A 21,156-nucleotide genomic window follows, 5' to 3' on the forward strand; every position below is an offset into this window, starting at 1 on the left:
GCCACAGTGTGAACCCTCCTCATGATTCCTAAATCTTCATTAAATTTGCCACACCGAAATGATGCTGAAATTCAAGTGGAGATTTTGGAGGAACCAAAGAAGAAAGTCAGTTTTAAAGCTCAATTAAATGCAGAGGCACGGGTGAAGGAGGGCAAAGGCAAAGAGAAGCATGAGCTGCTAGTTGTACAAACCCCCATCTGCCAGGAGAGAGGCACACTCTCCCCGGACCATGGAAGGGGGGTTCAGACTGAATTTAATCAGATCATTGCGGGGCAAGTGAGTGGATTCTAGCGATGACATGGATTATAATGATTGTTTGGCACTTCGGCTCACAGGAGATCTGAGGCAATGGAATAATTGCATATGGGAACAGTCAAGGATGATATTCACCATACTTTACAATATGTGCGGCACACGCAATGCTCAGCAAGAAAGATGTCAGCTCTGATATGGGAGCAGAGTCCCAGAGGTTCCCTGACATGGAAAACATTATCCCTTTTATTACTCATTCCTGAGAAAGTCTGGATGTCCCAGGAGAAGGGTGATAATAGCCCTGTTGACAGTGAGGACAACTGAGAGCTAGAGCAGTGGCTATTTACCAACAAGTATAAACATGTTTTCATATCTGAACAATCATTATGATCATATCCATGTGTACCAGGGGAATATGAGACCTAGGTCCTTTGATACTGCACAAAGTTGCAGAAAAGAGGCTGAAAATAAAGAAGGAAGGGAAATAACTTTTATCGTCTCCCCTTAACAGTAAGCCATATTCTCCTTCCTTGCAACCAAGTTACCATTATAACACCTAGGAATGGGCACAGTGTCTTCCACCTAAGAGAGGAAAGGAATATTATATACAGAAGATCTCATACAGGAAAGAGGAAAAAGAGACAAGTCAATTCCCTCTGACTCCAGAAAAATGTGGAAAGAAATTGGACAAGGCAAAAGAAGGGCAGGTAGAGGAGAGATGCTATAGCACGAAGTTTTCAGAGCTTCTAACATGGGCAGAGACAACGCCGGCAAGATGGACTGATGAGATCATTGGTAGCACAGAGTTTTACCCCCACTTCGATGCTTAAGGAAGAGATTCCACTAAGGCTATTCTTGTACTGAGCTGGGACAACTCTAATCAGAGCAGAAAAATGGCCACATATGCTAGTTAGGCAAAGGAAGAACTTGACCTAGCTTTCCCCAAGCATCTCAGCTGCCATGCCAATCTCAGCTGGGATGAGACTCAGAGTTTTCCACGTGCACTTGGGAGCGTTGGGAGGAGCACATAGAAGTTAGCTGAGAGTCTGACTGTGGTGTTGCTAGAAAAGGTGGTACTCATAGGAGCAAATTGATCTTGAGTTCAAGGACTGCCAGAGCCTGAGATTAAATGGGGGTTACAGTTTTATGTAGGAGGGTCTACACCACCAGTGAGACCTGAAGTTAGTCCTACTAAGTAAGGAAGACCACTGGGTCCCATCTGAGCTGAGAAAGAATAAACCACAATCTTGGTGGTAGCAAAATTAAGAGGCAAAATCCAGGAGAGCAAACAGATCAGGTGAGATAGAACATTACTATGGAGACAAGAGGGGCCTGAGGATAGAATTGTGACTTCCAAGGCCATCCCTTCTTTAACATATGGTCGCATAGACCCTCTTCCTCCATACGTTCTGATGTGATCTTGGAGTTGAACAGGGGAAATGAGTGCCACTCTGAAAGACTAAGCATTTACCTAAAGGAACATTTTAAGTTATTGTCTGGGGCTGAGTTGCTCAAATGGATTGGTAGGGAATGGAGTTCCCCATTATCCCTTAGAATGGTACTGATAAGATTTATTATGTGAAAAATCAAGAAAATATATTCTTTTTTTTTTTTTAAGGAAGATTAGCGCTGAGCTAACATTTGCCGCTGCCAATCCTCCTCTTTTTGCTGAGGAAGATTGGTCCTGAGCTAACATCCATGCCCATCTCTTCCTCTATACGTGTAACACCTGCCATAGCACTGCTTGCCAAGCAGTACTAGGTCTGCAGCCAGGATCCAAATTGGTGAACACCAGGTCGCCAAAGCAGAACATGCGAACTTAACCACTGTGCCACCGGGTCGGCCCCCAAAATATATTCTTTTTGTATATCTCAGTGCAATGTGAGTAAATGTGTGATTTCATAGGACAATAAAAACAGATTAACGAACTGTCAAAACTCAGCAGTTTGGAAACCTTTTGAAAAGTGTTTGGCAACCCCATGCAGCCCAAAAGTCTATAAGCTTCCACATGTTAGACCCTACTATGATTATTGTATCAAAGCACTGGTAGCAAATTTCCAAAAATAAAAATATGCTTCCCTGTCCAAGAATATAGGCATTATTTAAATTATTTGATGTTTTTCTATTCAAGTTGATTAAAATATATGATAGTGTGTCTTTGAAGTGAAAAATCCTAGCTGAAGAGAATATCATTTCAACTGAGGTTTCTGTAAAATCATTTCACACTGTACTTACTGTTTCATGGGAATCCATGATGCTTAAATCATTTATTTTTATTCCTTATTCAATATCATTGTTCATATAGCATTTTAACTCACGTTCTTTACTGTTTTCAATAATTGCCATCAGATTTTGGCTTTCCCAATTATCTCCTCTCTCTCTTTTATCTTTAATGCCACTTTCTCCTTTATTCCATTTTCTTCAAAGTAAGGAAAAGGGAAAAGGATTTATTCAGTGACTAGTCTGTTCTAGGTAAGGAAATATTTTAAAAAACATAAATGTAAGAGCTTTGAGCTTACAAACCTAGGCCAAACTCTAAGTCACATAAACTGCTGATGTTAACAAAAATTTAAGAAATTTTATAATAATTCAGAACAACATTTCATCAATATTCAAGAAAAAGCCTCAGATTCTAAAACTAGGAGAACTGAATGCCATCTATGGTTGCATGAAACTATTTCTTATTTCCCATGTTTAAGAAATGGGAAAGGAAGACTTTTCCAAATGTTTACTTCATCATTTAAAACTTGACATTTTAGGAGCTGGCCCCCTGGCCGAGTGGCTAAGTTCACGCGCTCTGCTGCAGGTGGCTCAGTGTTTCGTTGGTTCGAATCCTGGGTGCGGACATGGCACTGCTCATCAAACCACGCTGAGGCAGCATCCCACATGCCACAACTAGAAGGACCCACAACGAAGAATATACAACTATGTACCAGGGGGCTTTGGGGAGAAAAAAGAAAAAATAAAATCTTTAAAAAAACCAGTAAATTACTGTTTAAAAAAAAAACAAAACTGGACATTTTAAGATGTTAGACCTAAACATATATTTCAAACAAAGTATATGATCATCTTATGAAGAGGTTAAGAATAAGGGAGCAAGACTTCTAGGACTGTGTGCCCAGAGTCAAACATGCATGGACTAAACAAAGCCCTCTTTCAATCTTTTGACTCAAAGAAATCCATTCAATGACAAATAAATTATTTTCTCTTTTTAATAGGGGTATTATGTTAATAATGACTTATGAACTAAAAACAATTTGCTCCAGATAATTTTAAATATCTAGAGACTTCTAATCGTGACATGAAATGAGAGCAAAGCTGTGTTTGCCCTTCATTTGTCAGAAAGGTCAAGTGTCTCAGAGCATTTAATTTAAAAAGAAAAAAGTGCACAAAACACAACACTATTTCACCAGTTGAAATGGCTCTGGAGTCTTCCATCAACTTCAGGAATTAGTTTCAAAGTGTTGTCTGCTTTCATTCAGGCTGCAACCAGCATGGAGCAGACCACCTGCTGTGAAATAAGGGTGTAGCGACCAACAGTTATTATAGCAGTAGCCATAAGTTTATTGCTTATTGCTACTAAACTTAAATCTTAGTAATTTTGAATTACTGAGTTAGCTTAGATTTATGGAGATGCACAATCATTTAGAATGGCATTCATTCCAGAAGGGTATATTATCTAAACCAATTTTCTTATAGTGGTGCAATTGCAATACTATAGTTACGGTTGTATCAGCATTTCCATTATAAAGTCCTATTTTCAGGGTTTTATAATTTGACCATAAAAATTCTCTCCTTGTTGAAACTTGGCAAACAAGGTCTGAGGCGTACAACTCAGTTTTGTTGGTTTTTTATAAGGAAATTAAGAAAACACACACACATTTGATCTATTCAGCCATTTTACACTTTAAGTCTGCAAACAACAACAAAAACACACCAACTCTATCTAGAAAGATAGAAAGAATTGGAGAAAAGAACAATTGCTCCAAAAAACCAAGGTGATAGAAATGGTCAATTTCTATCAGTTACACATCAAGTTCCTGTGAGGATAGCAAGAACAATAGTTTAGAAGGAGGTTTGCAAACGCAAGTGAAAAATCTCACCAATGTTAATAACAAACTAATGATTGGGGCAAGTCACTTCACCTCCAATTATCAAGTCCCTTATCTGTGAGGTTGAGAGGGTTACACCTCCTATATAAAGGTGTGAGAATCAAGTAAGTAGAAATGAAAACTTCAAAATTTTAAAAGCAGTCTACAAGCATGTAATATTATTTCTTTGGCTCACAATAGTTTTTTTCTTCTAAACTTATAATTCTTATTGTCCACACTTCTTATGTAGATTTATTATACATGCCTAGCTCTCTCCTGGAGTAGACTTCCTCTGTCTTGGTCTCCAACGTGCCACAAAAAATATTTGTTGAATTCATAGCTACTTAAATTGGTTTGGCATTTTCCTTTCACACTGAAAGTGGTTACCTGACTTTATTTTGCATAGAGTCCCCATTTCTAGTTGGAATTACTCAATCCTAAAACACAACGGTTGCCCTCTAGTGACAGACAGAGAATATGTACATGATGCTCTAAGGAAAGGCCAGAATCTGTCTTTATGTGACAGATCCATGAGAATTTACTTTGTGTAATTTATAGAGTATATAAAATAAGTGACAGGTCTTTAAAAATCTAAATTATTCAATATAAAAGAGGAAGGACATTTCTCAGTGTTGTATTAAGAGAAATGAAGAAGCACATAGGTTTTGATGGACAAATGGATAAAGAAGATGTGGTATATATACATGATGGAATACTACTCAGCCACAAAAAGTGATAAAATACAACCATTTGTGACAAGATGGATGGACCTTGAGGGTGTTATGCTAAGTGAATTAGGTCAGAGGGAGAAAATAAAATACCATACAATCTCACTCATAAGTAGAAGACAAAAACAGCAACAATCATATAGAGACAGAGATTGGATTGGTGGTTACCAGAAGGGAAGGGGGCAGGGAAGGGGTTGAAAGAGGTGCTTAGGCACATGTGTATGGTGATGGATTGTAATTGGTCTCTGGGTGATGAACATGATGTAATCTACACAGGAATCGAAATATAATGATGTACACCTGAAATTTATATAATGTTATAAACCAATGTTACTGCAATAAAAAACAAAAGTTTTAAAAAAAAGAGAGAGACGTGCTGTCTTAAGAAAGGTATTCCAGGAGTGTACCCTGATGAGCGAGCAAGAGAAGTCTAAAGGGGATGTTTTGAAGACCGCCTACCTAATAGTCCAGTGTTCACCTGGGTGGTTCACTTCAATTAGCATTATAGGGGATGGTCTTCAGTTCTACTTTTTAAAATTCATCAGCATATGTTCAATATATGTTATAGACAGGTGCTAAATTAGGTGATTGAAATTCAAACGTAAATTAAAAATAGATCCCTATTCTCAAAGATGTTGTGATTTGGCGGAAGAAGTGAAAAAAAATCTGAAGATTTTAATAAAATATGACAAGAAAGTGGGAAAATAATATTTTGAGGGTACTTAAAGAGGACAAGGAGTGTTGAGAGGAAGTCTGGAAATACTTTCTGAAAGAGAAGACAGTTTGCTTGAAGCTTTTAGTGAGAACAGTTTTTCATCAGTTGAAGAAAGGCAGGAACACGTTACTGACTGAGGAGGGAACTGAGCACGTGTCTTTTGTTAGCATGTCCCCCCTTCCCCTGAGCTTCTCTCTGCAGCGTTCTGAGCTGGGTCTTAGGCACAAACACATAGATGTTGATTAGTATTTACTCATGATGATCCATCCTCCTGTTGGATGGCCCTGTTACAAAAGGCGGACATAATATGACCTCAGTAGGCTTTTCTGAGACACGGAGTTTAAAAGGTAGCTCCTGATTCTGTGATGGAGTGAAACTAGCAAATTGGCAAACTTGTTAAGATTTCGGCTACTTTTTGATAGAACAGTAAAGAGGAAATTTATTTAATTAACAACTATTTAGTGATTGGCTACTCCTGAAACAATGTGTGTCCCTGCCTTCATAGAGTTTATACTGTAATGAAAAAGATACACTGGCAAGTTGACCATTAAAAAGCGGCAGTGTTATCTGTAACTTAAATATAGCATATACCAGGACACTCTGGGAGTTTACAACATCAGGCATCTAATTTTGTATAATTCAAGGAACATAGCCTAGTGAAAATATCTGTAAGATGTGCTGGTGTTATGAAGGATTAGTGGAACTTAGTGATAGCAGAAATAAGCTAAAAGTTAGTTAGGAAAAGAGATGAAAGCACTAAGTGAGCTAGATATTAAATGGGAGTGGAAAGCAGTAGAGTGCCAAATGTATGGCAGTAGGAGTGGTTTGCAACAGATGCAGACAGTAAAGGGGTGCAGTGACTATAGATTTGAAAACAATAATAAGGGGCCGGATCGGTGGCACAGCAGGTAAGTGTGCACATTCCACTTCGGGAGCCTGGGGTTCCCAGGTGCAGATCCTGGGTGTGGACATGGCACCGCTTGGCACACCATGCTGTGGTAGGCATCCCACAAATAAAGTAGAGGAAGATGGGCATGGACGTTAGCTCAGGGCCAGTCTTCCTCAGCAAAAAGAGGAAAATTGATGGCAGTTAGCTCAGAGCTAATCTTCTTCAAAAAAAAAAAAAAGAAAAAGAAAACAATAATGAAACAGTAGTTGATCTGCTTGCTATTATCACCATGCCCAAGAGATTCTAAACAGTGGCAGTGATAAAACATCCCTATGTGAAAAAATCTTTTGCCAGTCTACTTTTTAAGCAATCACTGCAGATTCTATTGAATTTTAAATTATATTTAAGCTTCTGTTAACCCAATTTTTTAACTTATCCTTTAATAAACACTTTATTCTACACAAAAGTTAATTTGGAGAAATTCCAGTTATACAACCAGTCTTCAACTCACTCCAACTCAGCCACATGCTTTCTTTCCAAGAGTAAGTGCCTAACAGTTCAAAATTATCCGGGCTTATTTTGAACACAGCCATTATTTTAACCCCAGTGGTGCAAAATATTCCTGTGCATAAACAACAGATTTGAAATAAACAATGTTAGCACAGTAATCGTAAATATGAAGAAACAGCACTTTAGTTACTCCTATTCTACAATTCTGTGTGACCGTCTGAAGTTTTAATTTGAATTTAAGATTAAAAATGTAAAACAGAGTGCAAATTCTAAGGTATAATATACATATGTCTATATAATACAATATGCATGTGTGCATATGATCAAATTATATATAAAATGTGAACTGTTTTCCTGAATACGTGATCCAGGCCTCAAATACGCAGGAACCCCACTGAAGGAAAGAACTCTCCTGGGCAGAAGGAGCAGGGAGTATATGTGAATTCATAAGGTTGAGAGACCACAGTATGTTCTTGGGAGAAGTGCAAGGACTTCAGTGTGGCTGGATCAGGAAAAGCAAAGGAGAGGATACTGAAGGGTTAGTCCTATTCAAAACCATGTGGGAGGCTGGAAGCTATGTTTTGAAATTTGGACTTGAACTCATGGTCACCTGGGAATCATTGAAGAGTTTCAAGAATGGGATTAGCATGATCATTTACACTTTCTAGAGACAATTATGACAAAATTATAAGAATGGGTTATGGGGACAATATTGAGTTGGAAGATCAGTTTTGTGACTGCTGTCATTTCACTGAGAGAAAATGGTGCTACCAAGGTATGGGTCAACGGTTGGAGAAAAACACAGCTGGAGAGAGAGGAGTTTGGGTGCTTCTAGTATTTTGGTTTGGTAACTGAGTGGGTGACAGTGCTAGTCACAGGGCTAAGAAGACACAGGAGCAGGAGATTCAGAAGAGAGGATTATTTCGGCCATAGGTTGCATGATTCTCCATTGGGATGTAAAAATATTTTAATTCATTCAATTCCTTACAAGCCTCTTAGGCAGATAAATTTTTGTTTTGGGTGGGGGGGTGAGGAAGATTCACTCTAAGCTAACATCAACTGCCAATTCTCCTCTTCTTTTGCTTGAGGAAGATTATCCCTGAGCTAACATCTGTGCGAAGCCTTCTCTACTTTTTTGAATGTGGGACACCTCCACAGCACGGCTGGTGCGGGGAGCAGGTCCATGCCCGGCATCTGAATCCACGAACCTGGGCTGCAGAAGCAGAGCACATGGAACTTTAACCACTTGGCCAGGGGCCAGGCCCAAGGTAGGTATAATTTTTATCTCCCATTTTACAGGTGAGAAAACTGAGGAAAGAAAGGCCAAGAAACTTGCTCAAGGTCCCACAGCTAGTGATGGGATTTGAACCCAGACAGTCTAGCTCCAGAGTCCGTGCTCATTACCACTAACCTATATTACTATTAATTTCTTTAGTGGAATGAGTTGTTAATGAAAAATTACTTTGGTCAGGTCAGATTGCCTGATAAGCGCAGTAGCTCAAAGAATAAGATTTGTCTAGAATGAGATTCCAGGCAGGTAACCTTCAGTAGGGAGAAGGAAAGCTGAGTCCTATTTAATGCCTGGGTCAGGCACTGTGCCCGACCTCTTGGACGTCTTCGAGGTATAGAAGAGGACAACATATGCCACTGCAAGAAATACAAATGGAGGCAAGATGGTCACAAAAGAAGTAGAACTCCATCAAAGACACTTTTCAGGTACTTTGTATTGACAGCACCTGTCTGCCCCCAGCTTTCCCATACAGTCACACGTTTACCCATTTGTATGTCCGCAAGAAACTTACCTACATGATGTGGTACCAAATTCCCCACCAATCTGATGAAAAGTGAGAGAGTCTTTAGGGACAAAGAATCTGTAGAGAATTTCAAATATTTGATAGCACTTTCCGCTCCCTGACTCCATTTGTTTTCATTTCGCTCCTTTTAACTTGATTCTGTTGTAACAGATGCCGATAGAGTTTTTGACACTGAGAATGCCAGATCTATCATTAATGTGCTGCCAAACTGGGGAAGATTTACTAACAATATGTTTTGCCTGCATCAGTTCGCTTCTTTTAATAGAGAGACTCATTTGAATAACATCTGAATAAAGGAGTTAATAATAGTAGCCTAGAAGCAAAAGCCAGATTGGACTAATGAGCAACTGACCTGAATCTTCACCCTGAATTAAAATTGAATGGCATTAGAATAATTTTGAAGGCACAGAATGTTCTGTCAGTTCTAAACGCTCTTTCCATTCTCTCCCTCCTCCCCTCCCGCTACCATATTTTAAACATATTTTCACCTTCGCACCTCCTGGCTTTACCTGGGAGTTAAGAGAGGCTATCTTGGATTGACATAAAAATTATTCTGTACTATCAGCAGAAAATATCACTCTGAAATTGATTACAAATTTTATGTCTTCAGAAACGATGTGTCAAGTAGTTCATGCTGCTATATTCATACGTATGTAATGACTAAAAACTGGTAAGGGACGTTAATAAAATCATTTTCCACTTTTAACATTCAAATGCCTAAGAATGTTATAATGTTATATTCCATTCAGCTTTACCTGAACTTCTGAGTGAGCTACTCTTTCTTCAAGGGATTTTCAAAAAAGTTGTAAACAAAAAATAGAAAGTACACTACATAAGGCAATTTCAGAAACCTTTCTTTCAGAGAAGATTAAATAGGCTTTCAAATTTTAAATTAAATTAAGATGAAACCTAGACTGTAGGAAACATTCACTAGGTTTCTGGGGTAGACTCCACGGCTGATACGAGGAAGACCCGATCCTTTGTTTTTGTCAATGAGTCCAAGCCAATTTAATTAGGAAAAAAACATTAAAATGTCAAATTGCCAATTTAGAAAATATTCAATGTGTGGTTAGACATTTCCAAATAGCCTTAGAAAGTAAATAGGCTAGAAATTAATACAATTTACAGCTCTTTAAGTAAAACAACAAAAGGAGCCTCTGATCTCTACAATTTAGGCATCTAGACATATGAAAATTATAGATATTGAAAGTAAAAGGGCCTTTAAGGGGACCAACATCCCACACTGGTAAAATTCAGAAAGATAACTTAAAAATCTGTGAGTTGGTTCTGCTCCAAGGGAGACGTTAGCACCCAAGAATTCCCTGTTCTTCCTCTAATCTCCCTAGAAGAATTGTTTATAATTGTAGATGGACATTAATACAGCTTTCTTATTTTTATGGGTGTCACTATATGTACTTCTAATTCCACTGCTATAAAACACCAGATACTACAGGAGAAAATTTAATGTTGTCCAAACAGCAAAAAGGAAGGTAAGTCAACTTTTAAGATCAAAAAGTAGAGAAAGGAATTTTGTATTAAAGTAGAAATAATTGGTTAGGCCAGATTGTGAAAGAAAAACAATAAAAGACAAATTTGAAGGCATACAGTAAGTTGTAAAAGCCTCGAGGAAAAATAAACTTTTCCTTAGTTTAATCAAACCACTCAAGACGTGAAAATACCTTTAACTGATATTGTGAGGTCATTAGCAGAAAAACAATTTGTATTCTCCGTGGTACAACTTCTACCAATATAACAGTTAAAATTCTCTCCCAGATAAAATGTACTGGTTCTCCTACACACGATCAGATTATGGCTGATCTAGATATCAGAATGCCTACACTATGTGTGGCTCAAGAAATTATCAAAGAAATAATTACGATGACAGCATTCCCATAGGCAAAAGATTCCCCAGGCATAGATTAATTGGATTACAGTCTGTAAGAGTTTATGTTGACTTTTCTTACAATCCTTTCCTTTTTTACAAATAGAAATATATTAATTCCTCCTCTCTCTATATTAATTCAACAATACATCATGTGTAGAACAATTGCCAGTTAAAGCCTGTCTCCTAGTTCGGTAGCCCATGCTGAGCCTCTTTACATTAGAGCAAATACAAGCATTAACTAAATCAGTCAAAACATCTTTAGATCTTATAGTACTAGGTCTTTAAATGTAATGTTACGATAGTAGTAAATCCCTGTTCCTAGTGGAAGCTACCAAATGTTTTTATACTAGTTTATTAACTAATTATGACTTATTCGTACATTCTCCTCCTATTACTGTTCGTTGGTGTAACCCTCAACCCAGAGCCCCTAGTTTCTGAGTTCTCAACGAGCCTTTAGCTGATGGGGTTGGAGGGGATGAATGAATAAGGTGTGTGTGTCTGAGGGTATGGTATCATTATCTTCTGAGCTCTTACTGTCTAATCTGAGATTCAGGAGTTTCTCCTGGCCCAGACAGCTGGTCTTCTGCACATAACCAGAAGGAGGCATTTGGGCAGCATCGCTCCAGACTTTTCTATGTAAGTCTGGGCTGCGAGCTGATGCAACTCTCTCATACTCAGCTCTTGTCATCTGAATCCATTTCCCCTCTGCTTGTGATCTAGGGAACTCGAAGTTTTTATCATCTCCCTTCCTGAAATTTTAGCTGGTCTCTCTCATGTGCAGAAATACCAAAGTCCTTACATCGGTGTGAATCTTCTTTTGGTATTGGTCAATACAAAGTCTGTGTGGTAGTTTTTGCTTGCTTTTTAAAAATCTTTAACAAACTTTTTTATAGCTACTCTGCAAAGGCAGGAAGAATCCCTACCCAAAATTTTGTTCGTTTGTTGAGACTGATGCCACAAACCCCTCCCTGGTAATAGTCAAGATTTATTACTTACACAATCTAGGTCTCTGAGGGGAGCAGGGCAGGCCTCTCAAGGAGGTCCAAAATGGCTTAAGAAAGCAAGGAAAGGAGCCTGGCTGGGATTTTCATTGTGATTAGAGGATTGCCCTGGGGTGAAGTGTTGCTCACAAATGTTTTGCATGCTTTGAATCTCCAACCTGTGTCAGAGAGGGAGCACCCAGCTTTTCTTATCCCCTTGTCCAGATAGATATGGGACACAAGGAGGACTGAGGTTTGCAAGCTGCCAGCAGTCAGACATCAAAAAGTTGAGTCAGACCACTTATTATACACACATTCTGTGTGTCAGACCTGGTTAGAGGCACTTAGGATAAAACAGAGAACAATACCTAATATCATTGTGCCTTCATTCTAATCAGGGAAGACAGAAAGTGCACAACAGACACAAGTGAAACAAATAGTATGTTAGATCCCAGTGAGCAACATGGAAACAAAGGGAGTAGAACCGAGGCAGGAGGATGCGGGAGGCAGGTGGTTGAGGGCAGACGTGCAATTTTAAACAGGGTGATTGAGCAGGGCCTCATGGAAAAGAGGAAATTTAAACAAATATTTAAAGCTGGTGAAAGAGTTAGCCAAGCAGAACCTAAGGAAGAACCTTGCGGGAGGAAGGAGCAGCCAGTGCAAAGACAGGAAGGAAGATGGATACCTGCTGGTGTGTCTGAGAAAGAGCAAGGAGACAGGTGCCAAGGAGGGAAGTGAGCCAGGGAAGGAGGGGATCCATCAGAGAGGACACAGGGAGACAGACTATGGAAAGTGCTGTAGCTCATTGCAAGAAATGACAGAGTGAAATGGGGAGCAATGAGAGAGGTGTGCTCAGAGGAATGCTAGGATCGGATTTAGATTTTGAAAAGATTCCTTTAGCTGCTGCATTGAGAATAGACTGTAAGGGGGTAACCGTGGCAGTGAAGAGGCCACTTAGGAAGCTATTATCTCAAACTGGGTGAGAAACGCTTTAGACTTAGGCCAGAGAGAAGAATAGAAGTAGTTTAATTCTAATACATATTGTGAAGACAGAGTCGACAGGATTTACTGTCAGATGGGATCTGGCATGTGAGAGGAAGACAGGTCAAGGAAGACGCCCAATGTTTTTGGCTTGAACAACTCTGGACATCTGCTGTAGGTAGAACAGGTTTTTATAAAAATGTGTGAATTAAGCCAAGGTCTGCCTTCCAGTACTCCATTCATAGCACGATTCGATGAAAGATTAACATAGGTAATGTAGAAGGCGGAAACAGATTTTAAAATATAAGCAAGTAATGAGTTAAGGTACAACTGGGGCAAAATGGGTAATGGTTCAGTGTGTGGACACTAGAGTGACACTTCCTAGTTTCAAATCCAGACTCCGCCTCTTTCTTGCAAAGTGATTTTCAGAAAATCAATTACTTTATATCTAAGTTTACTCTTTTGCAAAATGGAAGTAAGAGTATGTATTTATTATGGTTGAGGGTGTTGGAGTATAAAGATCATGGAGTTTAGATTTGGCGTTGAATTTGAGTCCTTGCTAAATTCCTTAGTAAATTATGATACTGTATTCACTTCTTTGACCTCAATTTCTCTGTTTGAAAAGCAAGAAAAATAATACCTAATTTGTGTACTTGTAAGGATTAGGAAAGAACAATGTATTTGGTCTAAAGTTGGTGTCCAATCATTAGCAGTTAATTATAACTTGCAATTTTTCTTCTTTGATGTATTAATTTTTCCTCTTTAAAAATGATTTAAGTAAGCCCACAGATTTTTTTCTCCATCTCATTTTTATCTAACTTCTATCAGCAAATATAACATAGCAGGGAATGGTCCTCAGAAAATACTAAGCAGCCTTGTCCTTGAGATGGTGCAAAGACAGTAACCACTCTTCACCTTGCTTCTGCTTCAAAACAGCAGATTAATGATACTAGTTGACCTAGGATACATTCTGAATTAGATAAAGTTGATGTTTAATGCCCTTCCTATTACCCTTACTTTACCACATCTCTACTTTCTGTCTCTCTTTCCATCCCTAACAGATTCCTCAGCCTCAGTATCTCCCTCTCATATCTTCAGAATTATATATGTAAATATCAAGTCACATCTACAAGATCAATTCATAGTGGATGTGTACCAGCCGTCAGTTCATTGCACACTTATCAAGAGTCTTTGAGAATGAAATGGTGAAAATTTAAACGACTGTGAGCTGGGGCTAACTTCTGTGAGGGGTGCTGCTAGACTGGTCTACTTACTTTGGCAATGACCATAGAAACTAAAATAATGGTTGGATTCCCTAATTTCAAGCACTTCTTACTAACACTTAAAGGGTAGTATTTTAACTTGGGACTTAAACACATGTGTTGAATTTTCAGTTGCAAATGATGATAAAATCTATATTTTACAATGTTTTCTATGCTAGGCATCTGGTATTAAGCATTTACATATATAAATACATTCTTAAAAATATATTTGAAGCTATACATAATAGTTATCAATAATTACAATGAGGTACTAGGTTACACAGCCAATCCTCTGGAGTTTCATGTTTCTTAGAGTTTCAATAACACCCTTATGAGAAAGGGCAAGATGTTAACCTCTGAACATCTTTGTGACATGGTTTCATGCCTTGCACCAGCTCTGTTGATTCTTGTGGGTTCTGCACACATTAACTGGAGAGATGAAATGCTAGAATTATAGTAGCCTATGCTTTCCCTTTAAATGTGAAAGCACCTATAAAAATACACAGTAAAATACCTGCATATTGTCCTTTGACTGTTTTTAAAATGTGACAAGAGGAGAATTTAAGTCCCCCTAGATATAAAAGTTTCTCTTTATCAGAGTGCTTTTTTTACAAATATGGCAGCAAGAGGTTTTAGATAATCCCTATATTTATATGCGAAATGAACAAACAAAAAAATAAGAAAAAAAATAACTTCTCTGGTGAGTAATATCTATAAGAAACTCCTGTTATTCAGAATGTTTGGTTTATTGTTTGTAATTCATTCATGTACCCACCATGCATTTACTTATTTATCAAAACTTGGTTGCACATATACCACATTTTAGGTACTAGCGAGGCGAAGATGAATACGGGTCTAGTCATGTAAGGACCCCTTACTCTCACCATCAAATTTCCTAAAATAATTGGAATTCAAAATGGTTGATCTCCATGCCAATAGGTGTCACTGTTTCACAGCTTTATGTCTAATCCAAACCTCAAAGTTTCTTTGGTGTGTACTGTGTAAAAACAAAACAAAACAAAAAATAAGAGACGTACTTCTTGCCTTAAAATTGCTTAAAACATCTTAAATTTGTAAATGAAAGGCTCTGAGAAAAGCCTTATTGAAAAGCAAATTAAGGAGTTGCTACAACTATATGTTAAGGGCACCAGGAAAAATGTCCTACATTATAGAGTTTCTTCCACCTTTATTTTGTCATTCATTCAGTCATCAAGCAAATATATTAAGCTCAAACTGTAATCTAAAGGCTGTGCTATATTTTGGGGTACAGAAGTATATGAGAATTGTTTTTTTTCCTTTTTGTATAGCAGGGAATGTAGATAAAAATGAAATAATCATTCTGTAATGTGATAGACGTGCTTTAAAAAATTTAGCGAGATGTCCTAGATTTTAGAAAAACTGTCTGAGATATTAGGTAAGATTTAATATGGGAGACTTTGAAGGACAAATAGTACAGACAGGGCTAGGGTGAAATGACCCAGGCATTCTCCTTGAGTGAAAAATTTGGGATGTGCCAAATAATTCAGTAATTCAGATAAGTAAGACTTTAATAAAATATTTTAAAAATCAAGTTGGCAAACTATTGTCAATGGGCTGGCCACTGTTTTTGTAAATAAAGTTTTGTGGGGCTTTCAACAAGCAGGAATGAGAGGTCAGGGTATTCTGGGATGAGAAAACAACATGAGAAAACACTGGAATATGTGGGAATGGCATGTGAGATGTTCAAGAATGACAACTAGCCTTGAGAGGTTAAGAAGAGTGTCTGAATGGAAGCAGATTTTTTTAAAATGTGAAATTCTGGATTATAGAGTCATTTCACCCTCTTCTAAATTTTCCATCCTGCAGCAAGCCGTGGATTAGATTAACTGACCTTGAAGTATTTATGATTTATATGAAAGCACGATGGAGTTTTAATATTATTTGCTCAACTGAATATTTTCCATCCTATTTTAACAAACCTGAAAGGAATGTGAAGGAACAGTGAGGGGAAGGAGGGATTGAAAAGGGTGTAGAAAAGAGACAGTCAGGACTTAGAAGATAGCCTTTGCTTACTATGCAATTTTGCTGGTGTGTCTTGCATGAAACAAGCATGGCACACATAAATAGATGAGATTTGTAGAAACGATACATGCACAGAGCACTAAAGGAATATATAATAAGACTATAGATAGGTGGAAAATATTTAAGTTTTCTTCCAAGAAATGAAATTCTGCATTTGTTTCAAGGATTTTTTAAAATTTTTCCTGGCTTTGTTCAGGAATGATTGACAAAAATTTTATATGTTTAGGTTGTACATTGTGAATTTTTAAGGTGTACATGATGATTTAATATATGTATAACTTGTGAAATGAGTACTACAATCAAGCTTATTAGCATATCCATCCTCTCACAGTTACCGGCTTTTTTTGTGTGCAATGAGAACACTTGAGATTTACCATCTTAGTAAATTTCAAGTATACGCTATAGTATTATTAACATTACTAACTGTAATTGCCATGTTGTACTACAGATCCCCGGAATTTATTGATCTTATAACTGAAAGATTGTCTCCTTTGACTAACATTTCCCCTTTCCCCGATGCCCAGCCCCCAACCATGGTAAGCACTCTTTTATTTACTCTCTGGTTCTATGAAGCCATACACAGAAAAACAAATACTGTATGATCTCATTTATATGTGGGATCTAAAAAATTCTGTACCCATTTTGAAGGAAAAAAAATACCTGTGATGGTATAGGTTGATTGGAAAGCATGTGATGTGAGAATGGTGGAGAGTGCTGGAAAGGATAAGTCATTTGAAACGTATAAACAACATGAAAAAGAAACAGACATCGTAACGTTCAAAGGAATGAAAGTTACCAAAAGTAGTATACTTGGTTCTCTACCATAGGAAGAGCACAACTGTATTTTTCTATTATATATAAATATCATATATATATATTTGAACTGTATGTACATCTAGAAATAATTACGTCTGTATTTGATTTTTAGGTTATTATTGGTTTTTCCATAAAGCTCACCACTAAACTTCAAGGTCAACGGTGAATTATTTTACAGTGTAGGGAACTTCTGGATTCAGGGAGAAAACCTTAAGAAAGTAGGGGCACCACAACCTAAAATCTGGCCATGTCACCACTTACTGAGTTCGTGTTAAAGAACTCTGAGGGAATCAGCTAAAAGCCTAGAGCCCAGACACAATGTTGAAATTAGAATGAGCCACGCACCCCTTCATGTGGCCTTCTCTAAGTCTGTCTATGTCTGATATGCTTTTCTTTAAAACTAGAGTAATACTTACAGCAAACTTCAAAGCAATGTCAAAGACATTCATGAATACAGTAGTTATCACCAAGCCCCATTATGTGCTTCTTGGCTCCCAGGAGTTCACAATAAAAAAATAAGCTGTCATCAAATATAGCATGAAAACACGAACTACAGTCATATCAGGATAGCTTTTTCTTTTTCCAGGTTCATCATTATTTTTAGTCACAGCTGTGACTGAGAAGCCACTAAATATGAAGCACCAAAATGAGAAAGACAAACAAGAAAGTAAAAGATGCCTAGAGCGATAAATACATTTTAATTCTTTTTTAAAAAGCATCCATCTCTCTAGAGTCTGTTTGGGATGGATGGTTTGAGAGAAGACTTCACAAAATCCAGCAACATAAAAATATAACGTTCAGTACATGAACACATTGCCCATTGCCTTGGCACGGCCTTCCTCACTGAGAGCATAGAATACTGCTTGGGAATATGACAATGAGTCATTTGAACAGAGTGGTCACTGTGGTGGTGTTTCACTGCATTATTTGCTTGTTTTTTCCCCCTTCATTTATGTGGAAGCTATTTGCCCTGGCTCCTGATTTTAGAGTCTAATTATCCATATACATACTTATTTTTGCCATGATTATTACAAAATTCCGTTAGCAGTTTATATTTTCCATATTCAGTTATATTTATTACCTTATGCCATGACAGCCTTATGATATAAGGGAGTTATCCACTATGATGATTGCAAACAAACATGTCCAAGTTGAGAGGAAAATAAATAAATATTGTATATCATTAGCAGGAAGCGAAAAACTTTCAGGTTCTAAACACAGTTCTGGCCAAATCATATTCAGCCGACAATTATTCACTTCTCTGTAAGCTGCTTCTTGCCCATTCTCTCATTATCTCTGTGCTTAATATATCTACCCCTATCTCCTGCCTTAATGATGTTCCTCTCTTAAGACTTACAGACAGAATCACTGATTATTTATTAATTTTAGTTTATTATTTCTTTATTTCTTTATTATTTTTTATTATTATTATATATTTATTATTATCTTTTATTATTATTTATTATTCTATTATTTCTTTAGTCAACTTCCTAAAAATGCCTGTGCTAGTCTTCCTTCAGTTTTGACCAAATTAAACTGATTGAATCTATTCTTGGGCAAAGTTTCTAACTTGAGGAATCTCTTCCTGACCTACTGTGTTCCCTTATGACTTCTGTATCCAGGTATTAATAGAATTCCTGTCACTTTCTTGGGTTTATCACTGCAGTCTAGTGTCAACCTAAGTATCTGTCAGAGAATTTGAAAAACTGTGAGCCTGCTGAGACCCGCATTTAAAAATGTTATGTAATGCAGATGACATTACTGGAGCACCTGAGCACCTGAGTCAGGCTATAATGTTGACAAAATGCCCACTTCAGGAGATGTACCAGGGACTGGAGAGAAAAGGCATCAGAGCTAATATTACCTATTCTGGAAGAGCTATTCATTCATTCATTCATTCATTCATTCATTTTGGTTACTGTTTCTCTGGGTCTGTTCATCTCTCTCTTTTATCTACAAGAGACTTAGAGTTGCTGCTTTGTGAAGCCTTCCTTCCAAGCTAGAGGAAAATCCTTTAGTAAGGCTGTTTGTCCAAAGGGTGAACAAGATTAAGTTTGTGCTGCACTTGTATCCATGAAACCTTGAAGTGAACGATTTAAAAGGAAATAGTCAATAAAATCTGGGTGCAGAGAATCTGACACCAATTAAGGTAATAACTCACTTACCATTATGCCATTTTTCATGTAACCTCAAATATACTGAATCAAAACAAGAGCCTGTAAGAAAGCAAATACAAGCAAATAAATTCATAACTGCAGTCGTACCAAAGGGATGACAAGAGCTATTTAAAAATCAAAATTATAAGAGGCTTTTTCAAAGACTCTTAAAAGATATCTTTATTTTACAAAATATATAATTATAATGAAGCTGGATTATGTTGCATGTTAAAAATGTACTTTAGAAGTGTGGGAAAGATTTGGATTCTGGAGAAAGCCCACTCACCTCACATCAACTCTGATAACAAGATAAAGAAAAGAAAATGCACAGAACATAGTTCCAAGAATTAAAAATAGTGTAGAGTTCTCACCTCTTTTTGATTGGAAGAAATGACCAAAATATCATAGCAAGCTTTCAGAATATCATTGTATGAGTGTATCTGTTAGCTTTTGCTGCATAAAAAACCACCCCAAAACCTAGTGGCTTAAAACAACCACCGATCACTTATTTAGCTCACAATTCTGCTGGGCAGTTCTTCTGGTCTGGCCAAAGTTACCTGATCTTGACTGGGTTAGTGCATGCATCTGTAGGCACTCGATACGTTTTCTAGGGCTGGTTACTCCCAGAAGGTCTCACTCACACATGTGGTAGATTGCTGGCCATCAGCTGGGGCAACAAGGGTGATTGGGCCACATGTCTTTCATTGTGCAGTAGGCTAACATGAACTTGTTCCCATGATGGCATTTTTTTCCAAGAGCGACAAGAAAGGAAGCTGCAAATCCTCTGATGATCTGGACTTACAACTGGCACAATCTCACTATTGTCAGTTTCTGTCGGTTAAAAAAAATCTTAAGGTCACCCCCCTAGATTGAAGGAGTGAGTAAGCAGATTCCATCTCTTTCTGGAAGTGCTATAAAGTGTGGTGGAGGCCATATATTTTGCAATATACCACATAAAGAAGAGTAGAATCATAGACGCTTAAAATGGTATCATAGAGTAAAAAAAAAAGAAACAAAAATTTGTTTATGAAGCTATTTTTGTATGTTTTTTAAAAAGATAATAGCAGATCATTTTGAGGCTTAAAGAATAGCTTTCTTGTCACTATGGCTATTATGAAGCTAGCGAGTGTAACAATTCTTTACAAAGTGATATAGTATTCATTAACAATAGGCTGGTATTATTATCATCTAAAAAAACCCCAGTAATGTGGCACAATTCGTTCCATGGTGATACTAAATAAGTGAAGCAAATGATTTGTGCATGTCTGGCATGTGTGATATTCTGTGCTTGATTTAAAGTCTAAAATGATAAGTAAAACGGTCCAGTCTCTATCCTCATGGACCATACAGTCTAGTGGGTGAGACAGATGGTAAAACAAAGAAATAAACATGTATCTACCATCAGTGAAGACTGACATGATGAAAACAATGGAATTCTGGTGTAGAAAATGACAGAGAGGGGATGATACTGCTTTACATAAAATGTTGCCAGTGGCATTTATGAAGGCACCAAATGGTAGCCAAGGCCTACATAAGGATTAAGAATACTGTAATTAACTCCACTTTAAAATACTATGTTTATATGAATATTAGAGTTACAGGTGACTGTAGGCATGATCTAATCAACTCCTTTACTTTACAGATGAAAAGTAACTGGAGTCCACACAGGAGAAATAATTTGATCAAGTCTCCTAGGTAGTTGGGGAAGATTTGGGACCAGTCCAGTATGTGCCTTTACACCACTGTGCCCTTTTTCCCTTTATTCTCAGACACAGTTCTGCAAAAGTCCTTGTTACCCACTTATGAGTTGAATAAATCTTGGCCTAACAGTAAAGATTATTAATTTCAGGGACTTGGCAGCAGTCTTCCTCTTGGGGCAAGTGCAGACTGATAAGGGAGTTCCTGGAAATTACAGCAGTTAAAGGACTTTAGTCTAGAAGACATTTTGACCTGGTGAAATCCACCCCTATGACTTAGTAGCTATATGGTCTCAGGCTTCTTTGTGCTTTGGCTTCC

The 21,156-nt window shown here is 37.6% G+C and overlaps 1 long non-coding RNA gene across 1 annotated transcript in view; it reads left to right on the plus strand.

Moving 5' to 3' along the window:
• The window catches only part of LOC139077356 (uncharacterized), a 39,280-nt gene that overhangs the window by 3,889 nt on the left and 14,235 nt on the right, over window positions 1-21,156 (plus strand). Inside the window, exon 2 of the long non-coding RNA XR_011529800.1 lies at window positions 8,278-8,453. This is a non-coding gene — a long non-coding RNA (uncharacterized lncRNA). The remainder of the gene's footprint in view (window positions 1-8,277; window positions 8,454-21,156) is intronic.

Source organism: Equus przewalskii, chromosome 19, assembly GCF_037783145.1.
Source record: "Equus przewalskii isolate Varuska chromosome 19, EquPr2, whole genome shotgun sequence".
NCBI classification, from domain to species: Eukaryota; Metazoa; Chordata; class Mammalia; order Perissodactyla; family Equidae; genus Equus; species Equus przewalskii.